General features: G+C 37.7%; 1 long non-coding RNA gene across 1 annotated transcript; it reads right to left on the bottom strand.

Annotated features, from left to right (window-relative positions):
* Positions 1–446: 446 nt before the first annotated feature.
* On the bottom strand, positions 447–5512 carry LOC149980889 (uncharacterized). Its single transcript, XR_016483508.1, has 2 exons — positions 5172–5512; positions 447–3099 (listed from the first exon to the last, which is right to left on the bottom strand). It is a non-coding gene; the product is annotated as an uncharacterized LOC149980889 (long non-coding RNA).
* Positions 5513–9230: the final 3718 nt, after the last annotated feature.

Below are 9230 nucleotides of genomic sequence, written 5' to 3'. Positions count from 1 at the left end.
ACGACTGCGCGTGTGGACCAATTTAAGTCCTTAGTGATTTGGACACAGAGAAACTTGCAGCTCTCAACCCACTCCACTGCTGTCCCGTCGATGTGGATGGGGTTCTGTCATCTAATGATTAAAATACTTATATAATATTTTTACTTTACAAGTAACCATGTCAGTGTATCATTTACACCTTCTGTATCTTTTGCATGTGGACCATTTTAAGTCCTTAGTGATTTGGACACTGAGGAATCTGAAGCTCTCCACTGCAGTCCTGTCGATGTGGATGGGGGTTTGCTGTAAGCGTCATCTAATAATTAGAAAATATTTATACAATTGTGAACAGATCAGCTTGTCCGAAACACCGCAACACAGGCGGAAGGCACAAAATAAACAGACCAGAGGTGTCACCTTCATCTGAAGAGGAGAGGCGAGAAGGATCGGAGGACCAAAATGCGGCGTGATATGTGTTCATGTTGAATGTTTAATTAAAGAAAGAACTGAACACTGAAACACTATACAAAAACAGTAAACAAAATAACAATCGTGAAGCTAATGCGAGCAGCGCTGAAACAAGCCATCAACATAGACAATCACCCACAAACAAACAGTGCAACCCAGGCTACCTAAGTATGATTCTCAATCAGAGACAACTAATGACACCTGCTTCTGATTGAGAACCATACTAGGCCGAAACATAGAAATGCCCCAAAACATAGAAAAACAAACATAGACTGCCCACCCAACTCACGCCCTGACCATACTAAATAAATACAAAACAAAGGAAATAAAGGTCAGAACGTGACAAGAGGCAGTTGTTGTGATTCCTTTTCTTGTGATTGTTTAATAAATGGGTCTTCTTTCGCCCGACACAATAACTCCAGTACAGGGTAATATCCAACGCTGAAACACCAGCACAACAAAACAAATAAACATAAACTAAGCCGTTGACCAAAAGGCCATGGCCAAAAAGGGAAAGTAAAACAACAAATGGCTACTCCTGTCTTTAGACTATCGTCTACACATAATAGTTACAGGAGGAACGCTTCTCTCTACCTATAGCCTGCCTTGGTTAAGATATTATTTTATTACCAGATAATATGCTTATGGAAACTCTGTTACTGTTCATTTGTGGCAGTTTTTCTGGTATGAAATGGTCAGATAGCAAGTTAATTTGCTTTGGCTAGCATATTCTATGTTAGCTCATGATTGGAACATATGAAATCATTCTAGCTAGCGCTATTTAGTCCAATTTATATGCTTTATATTCATGTCATGTGGATACAGTAACTTGTTGGATGTAGCTAATGTAAAAAAAGATTCACACATTCATATAGAATTAAAATATTAATAATATTCACTTCTGTTGATATGCTATGTATTTTTGTTTGCTTGCTAATGTGTATGCCAGGCTGTAAAACTGAAGTTTTATTGTAACATATGTGTGTCCTAAAACCCCTCAGTACGGAGCCTTTAAAAGGCGGAGTTTACACCTTCGTCAGCATTCACGCATGATCAGTCCTCGCTTATTGTTTTGCAAAAAGAGAAAGCGCAAAGGAAGGAGAGGTAAAGCGAGAGGGAGAGCATGAAGTGGAAAAGTGGATTGGGATCCACAACAGAAATGCTTTTGTCGGTTCTCTCGGCTTTATTATGTGAGTGTGTGTGGGTGTCTGTGAGGAGAGCCATGCTAAGTGTTTATAAGGTATGCACAAAGATATGGAGGGGGGGAAAGGAGAGGTGGGTGGAGGAGTTGGCTCTCTCTCAGCCTCCTTAAACGGGTTCAACACAGCTTTGATATGGATCAGTGTGTCAGAAAACAATCATACACTGAACATGACTTGCCATACAGATGTCAGATCTTAATTTGATCTTAATTTGATTGACTTATTCTCTTAAAATGAGGAGTTCTCTTTCTCTCCATGCGGGGGCAGTCGAGTCATTGGGATCAGGGCTTGCTATCAATAATCTTCTCTCTCGCTCACTCAAACTCTAGGCCTAGGTCCTATTACTGCAACATTCAAATGTACAAAAATGTATCTGAGATGCAGCCATGCACATCCACAACTGTTGTTGTATATAGAGCAATCACAATTAATATTGGTCTCCACTAGGCTACGCCATGCAACTGTAAAATATATCCTAAGGTTATGAATGAACTGTCAAAATTGAATTGAATCGTGTCCAGGGGTAGCTAACTGCTTAGGGCTGCTGCCTTCAGTGTGCACATATAGGCCTATTGTGTTAGCATGGGTTTGATTATGGCCTACACCCTTCTGGCACAAATAACTAAATCCCCTGATTAACTTGATTTAGTTAAACATTTCAAATATGAACAGTCCAATAATATTTTTACCCCTGACCCTGATAAGAAATGACTATACCAGACACTTTTGGATAACATAAATAGGAAGCAAATAAAATAATAACAGTATGCTACACCAACATTAGTGTCAGCGATTAGGTGAAAGGATAAGCGGAGTCAGGCGCAGGACACAGGTATGAGTAATTATCTGAATTTACTCAAAATGTAAGTAATGTTCCAACCAGGAAAAATACAAATATCCAGAGCACAAGAACGAACCCACATGACAAATACAATCACTCACAAAACAGAAAGGAAAGCCAGAGGGTTAAATAAGGAACATTGATTATGGAATGGAAACCAGGTGTGTATAATGAATACAAAACAAAAGTAAAATGAAACATGGTTCGTGGTGACTAGAAAGCCGGCGACGTCGACCACCGAACGCCGCCCGAACAAGGAGAGGGACCAACTTCGGTGGAAGTCGTGACAGTACCCCCCCTTGATGCATGGCTCCAGCAGCGCGCCGACACCGGCCTCGGGGATGACCCGGAGGACTAGACGCAGGGCGATCCGGATGGAGACGGTGAAATTCCTGCAGTAATGACGGATCCAGGATGTCCTCCACCGGCACCCAGTATCTCTCCTCCGGACCGTACCCCTCCCACTCCACCAGGTACTGAAGGCCTCTTGCCCGATGCCTTGAGTCTATGATGACTCGCACAGTATACGCCGGGGCCCCTTCGATGTCCAGAGGGGACGGAGGAACCTCCCGCACCTCAGACTGCTGGAGCGGACCAGCCACCACCGGTCTGAGGAGAGACACATGGAACGAGGGGTTAATACGGTAATCAGGGGGGAGTAACCAATAAAAAACCTTGTTATAAATCGTGTTAGGGATAAGGGGCAGCATTTTCACTTTTGATGAATTGCGTGCCCATAGTGAACTGCATCCTACTCTGCCCTAGATGTTAATATATGCATATTATTATTATTATTGCTATTGGATAGAAAACACTCGGAAGTTTCTAAAACTGTTTGAATTATGTCTGTGAGTATAACAGAACTCATAGGGCAGGCAAACTTCCAAACAGGAAGTGGAAGTCGAATTTTAAGTCATCGCCTATCCACATCCAAACTAGATTTGGATCTGTCCGCACTTCCTACGCCTTCCACTAGATGTCAACAGTCAGTAGAACGTGGAATGAAGCCTCTAGTGTGGTGTATGACCGGATGGGAGGGGAATGGGTCAGTGGACTGTCAGAATGCGAGTTCCTGGTTGCGCAAATTACTGTTGATATCGCCTGCGTTCCATGACTCTGTAGACAAAAACGAATGCTCCGGTTGGAACGTTATTGGATATATATGAAAATACCACCCTGAAGATTGATTCTCTACTTAGTTTGACCAGTTTATTCGACCTGGAATATAACTTTTTGAAGTTTTCTTCCGAGTTCGCCTGGACCAGCGCCAGCTTTTGGACTTTTGAGCTAAACCTGCTAGCAAAAGCAGCTAATTGGACACTAGTAATGGACATTATGGAACAAAACAACGATTTATTGTGGAACTAGGACTCCTGGCACTGCATTCTGGTGAAAGATCATCAAAGGTAAGGGAATATTTATGATGTAATTTCGTATTTCTGTTGACCCCAACATGGCGGAGAAATATATTTACGTTTTAGCGCCGTCTCAGATTATTACATGGAAGGCTTTTTTCGTAACGTTTAAAAAAAATCAGACACAGCGGTTGCATTAAGAACTAGTGTATCTTTAATTATATGTAAAACATGTATCTTTCGTCAAAGTTTATGATGAGTATTTCTGTTATCTGGCGTAGCTCTCTGTAATTACTCCGGATATTTTGGAGGCATTTCTGAACATGGCTTCAATTGAAACGAGATTTGTGGATAGAAATATGCATATTATCGAACAAAACATAAATGTATTGTGTAACATGATGTCATATGAGCGTCATCTGATGAAGATTATCAAAGGTTAGTGATTCATTTTTATCTCTAATTCTGCTTTTGTGACCATCTTAGGCTGGGAAAAATGGCTGTGTTTTTTGGGGGATTTGGTGGTGGTCTAACATAAATATATGTTGTGTTTTCGCTGTAAAACATTTAAAAAATCGGACATGATGGGTAGATTAACCTGTCTACGATATTGGTTCCCAATTGGGAATCAACCCTCCCACGTTCAGCTGAAACGGTGGCGCATGGAACGCAAAAATATTCTTAAAAATATTTAACCTCCACACATTAACAAGTCCAATAGCTCAAATGAAAGATAAACACCTTGTTCATCTAGCCAGCAAGTCAGATTTCTAAAATGTTTTACGGCGAAAACATAGCACATATATATGTAAAACCACCACCAGACACAGCTCATTTGAATAGCCAAAACATGCAATCAACAAAACGCAGGATTAAAAAATAAATTGTTCACTAACCTTTTGAAAATCTTCATCAGATGACAGTAATATGACATGTTACACAGTACATTTTTTTTTTCAATAATATGCCATTTATATCCATAAATGTCCATTTACAGTGAGTTCACGTTCAGAAATTACTCAAAAATGCCCGCAGGAAATCTAGGTAGCGCGGCAAGATAACGTAAATAGACATCATAAACTTTGACTAAATATACATGTTCTACATATAGTTAGAAAGATACACTGCTTCTTTATGCAACCGCTTTGTTAGATTTATTTTTAACGTTACAGAAATCGCACACTATTCAATATGCTGAGACGGCGCTCAGTTCCAAGCTACATTTCTACGTAATGTTGGAGTCAACAGAAACACAGATTTAAGCATAAATATTCCCTTACCTTCGATGGTCTTCGTTCAGAATGTTCTGGAAGGCTTCATACTTACCCAATACATCGTTTGGTTTCAAGTCTTGCGTCTTTGTATTAGCTACTGCTAATAACATCAGCTGAAATGCACCCAAAACGTCCTCTGGTCCGGAAAAGTTGCGCATCAAAACTTCAAAATTACATATTATATGTCGACTAAACAGGTCAAACTAAGTGCAGAAGCAAGCTTTATGATGTTTTAGACACGCAAAACAAACTTCAATTCAATCGGCCATCGTCTGCCCTTCTCTTGAGTGCTGGAACAAAGGAATGGCTGGGACCAATTCGCGCCCCTACGCACAGCCTATTTTCTCGTGGCACGCACTAATTTCACTCCCATAGGGTCAATTCTCGCGGGATTTGAACGATTCAAACGATTCTCTACTGAAAGAGGACATCTAGCGGAAGAGATAGAAAGTCTCCCCAGAATCATAACTGGTTGGGAAGGGTGGGGGCCATGACGTCAAAGTTGCTCCAACTTTCATGGCCACAAAAACTAGTTTGGAAGAATGCCTGCCCTGTGAGTTCTGCTATACTTACAGACATAATTCCAACGGTTTTAGAATCTTTAGAGTGTTTTCTATCCAATAATAATTATTATATGCATATATTAGCAATTTTTGACAGATTTTTTTTTCAGTTTACTAGGGGTACCCAATCTCTCCAAAGGGGGCATATGTCTGCCATATCCTTAACAGGTTTTAACAAGATGTTTATCTTTAATTTACTGTATTGGACTTGTTAGGGTGTGAAAGTTAAATATTTCTTAAGAATATTTTTGAATTTCCCTCGCCACCTGAATGGTGGGGGGGGGGATCCCCTAGGTGAACGCCTAGCTATAACAGGTTTTTAAACAGGGAATTTTTACTGGGATTAAATGTCAGGAATTGTGAAAAACTTAAATGTATTTGGCTAAGGTGTATGTAAACTTCCGACTTCAACTGTATGTTGAGAGACATAAGAGACATATTCAGAACTTTTAAATAAAATTATAAACGCTTTACACATACTTATGCTACTTTCCCATAACAAAATACAATGCCAGTGTCAGCATCCTTAGATGCTGTGGGGAATGTGCTATATCTTGTACATGTTCCCCCTTATAGATATTCCTTAAAATCCGATATTAGTACATTAGTAGTACATAACAGTGTAATAGTGTAGTACTACAGAACGGACCTGTCTTGACATCCTCATTTGAAACTTTAAAGCTTCTTGTTTATTGTCAGAACGAGCCTTCTGGATATGTATAGTACTTTATATAAAATTTCAGTGACTCTTCGATTCACCAAAGGTTCTTGTTCTCTCCAGTATAACATAAACAATATTTCACTCCACTCTAAAAATATACTTTTGGATTACAAACATCTAAACAAAAAAAGGAATACTAAAATAGCAAATGTATCGTCATGTCATATACATCATAACCGGAGTGTGATCACAGTTGTTCAAATGTTGCATATACATTTTTAGTATCTAGTCATTGTGTTATATGTTAGAATGTCTAACAAACAACTATATTGTATAAGATTGTTTTTTCAGAAATATAAATATTATAATAATTAAGGTTTTACTTGCACCTGTATGCAGACGATCCAGTTGTGTACTTTATCGCCCGCCCTGCTGATCATGCTCTATCTGAACTACATTATGCTTTCATTATTTTGCAGAAAACCTTTATTGTGAACATGTGTAAAACTAAGTATAGGTTGTTTTCTAAAGTGTACAACATTTGTTATAATGATTGAAGTGTTTGTACTGTACCTTGTATGTTGTATCAGTATAGATGTTAAGCTGACTGTTCAAAAAAAATTGATGAGTTAGTTAATTAAGAAGCTGAATATAAAAAGTGGCTTCTTCTATTGAAATAGGTCAGGCCTCTCACTTAATAGTACAAAGCAGATTATTCAATCTATGTTCTTGCTGGTGCTAGACTATGCTGAAATCATCTATATGAATGCAGCTGCCACTTCATTAAAGCCTTTGGATGCATTATTATGGGTGCAAGTTCAGTACACACCCCTGCATTCTCTATCATAAAGTAGGCTGACCCTCTTTGAGGTCACGTAGGTCAATTCATTGTTCTCTTTGCCTTTTATAAAGCTCTTTGACATACTGTAAACTCTCTCTGTAGCTAACATCTACAATAACCATTAGCCGTACGAGTCAGAGTTATCATACACAATCTTAGGGATTGCTAACTCTGGAAATTCATTTAGTCTGTACAGAGTTAGGTAAATCAGCTATTTGTCCCTTACTTGAGGAATAATCTCCAAGCTTCTCTTAACATTGATGTTTTGGTGACTCTAGGTTAATTCAGACTGCTGAATGAGGCATGTTACATCTTACTTACAAAACCTTTAAAGGAGTTTGTGAAACCATTCAGTAATGGATGGATGCAACCATATGTAATACTTATTGCTTATTACAGAAGACTACTGTTGTACATTGAATAACCACTCATCCCTGTTACACCTTCTTGATGTGATAGTTCTCTATGTCTGTACATGTTTATAAACCACATAGTGTGAAAAGTGGTTTCCATATAGTTATTACGCCCCTAAACCTGAACCTTTATGATCTTTCTTACCACTATTTCTTTGGGGTTCTAGTCGCCCTCTTTCAAAATCCCTACTGTGAGCAAATCTTTAACATTCATTAACCTTCAATATATTTATCCCTAAACTACCCTTAATAACTATTGTCTATTGTTATTTTCAATGACCTTACTGCAAATATGAAGGTTTTACACATAGCTAAATACATTGTTGGAGACCGTTTTCATGTCTTTGGTTATGCAAACATTTGTTTATTAGATTATATTTCCCATTAAGAATAATGTTGATTTAATTCTATATGGGTCATGCCTTGCTTTGGTCATGTGTTCACTTATGGGTCAATGATTTTAATTACAATATAGCTATTATGTTCTCGGCTCAATTACTTAGAAGGGCATGTGGTCCCACCCTCCCATGTGTGCCCAGGTGCATATTTTATAGCACATACACATTCAGGATGTAAGGCTTACTAGTTGTGGCAAATGTTAGGAAGACCTGGTTGTTGTAACAGATAAACAAATAACAGCAACGTTTTATATTTTGACCATATCTTTTCACATACGTTTTATTTGGGTCCTTTTTATTTACCATGTTGCTTGGCTCCAGCCATTGGAAGCTTGGTGCATGTTTTATATAAAAATAAAACAAATTCACAAGGTAAGCCAGTGGAGAACAAGTTCTCATTTACAACTGCGACCTGGCCAAGAAGAAGCAAAACAGTGTGACACAAACAACAACACAGAGTTACACATGGAATAAACAAATGTACATTCAATAATACAATAGTAGCTTGTAAAAAGAAAAATAATGCAATTCAACCATTGATGGATGGTGACGAAAATAATGACATTGCCAGTAGTCATATTAAGGTTTTCAATGTTTTATCGGTGGAGTTTATGGATTTGCATGTGACTGTGCGTTATATGATGCCTGAATAGGAAAGAGGATCTGATAATGCCTATTAGTAATCTTGATAAATTCTTGACCCAAAAAGTCACATCTGCTTGCAGTGTATTAGCATGATTTGAGACAACATGAATAATACAATTTAAGTAAAATAAAAATAAACAGTATTATCCTAAATTACAAAATGTGTTATCACATTAACAACAAAATCTTTCAGAATGTACCTGTATTCATTATAGAATGATATGCATACAGTTTATATAACAAATTGTGTGTTTTGTCTTAAATAGGAAACTCTATAGTGTATTTGTCCGAGAAACATTAACTAGTTAGTTGTATGTTTGTGAAACCTTGAAATAGACACAATGAGAAGTGATTTTATAACAACAGATTTTAAGGGGTAATTGTATCAAATATATATCATTATATGTTTGAATTAGAGCTCATTTAAAATGTTTTCATCAGTGCCTTGTAAACACACACAGATACATACATAAAAGAAATACATACATATACATATATATACATATATATATATATATATACATATATACATATACACATATATATATATACACATACATACATATACATATATACATATATACATACAT

This window comes from Oncorhynchus mykiss, chromosome 9, assembly GCF_057628025.1.
Source record: "Oncorhynchus mykiss isolate SJ-2025 chromosome 9, ASM5762802v1, whole genome shotgun sequence".
Classification (NCBI taxonomy): domain Eukaryota; kingdom Metazoa; phylum Chordata; class Actinopteri; order Salmoniformes; family Salmonidae; genus Oncorhynchus; species Oncorhynchus mykiss.
This window is presented reverse-complemented; position numbering and strand designations above follow the sequence as displayed.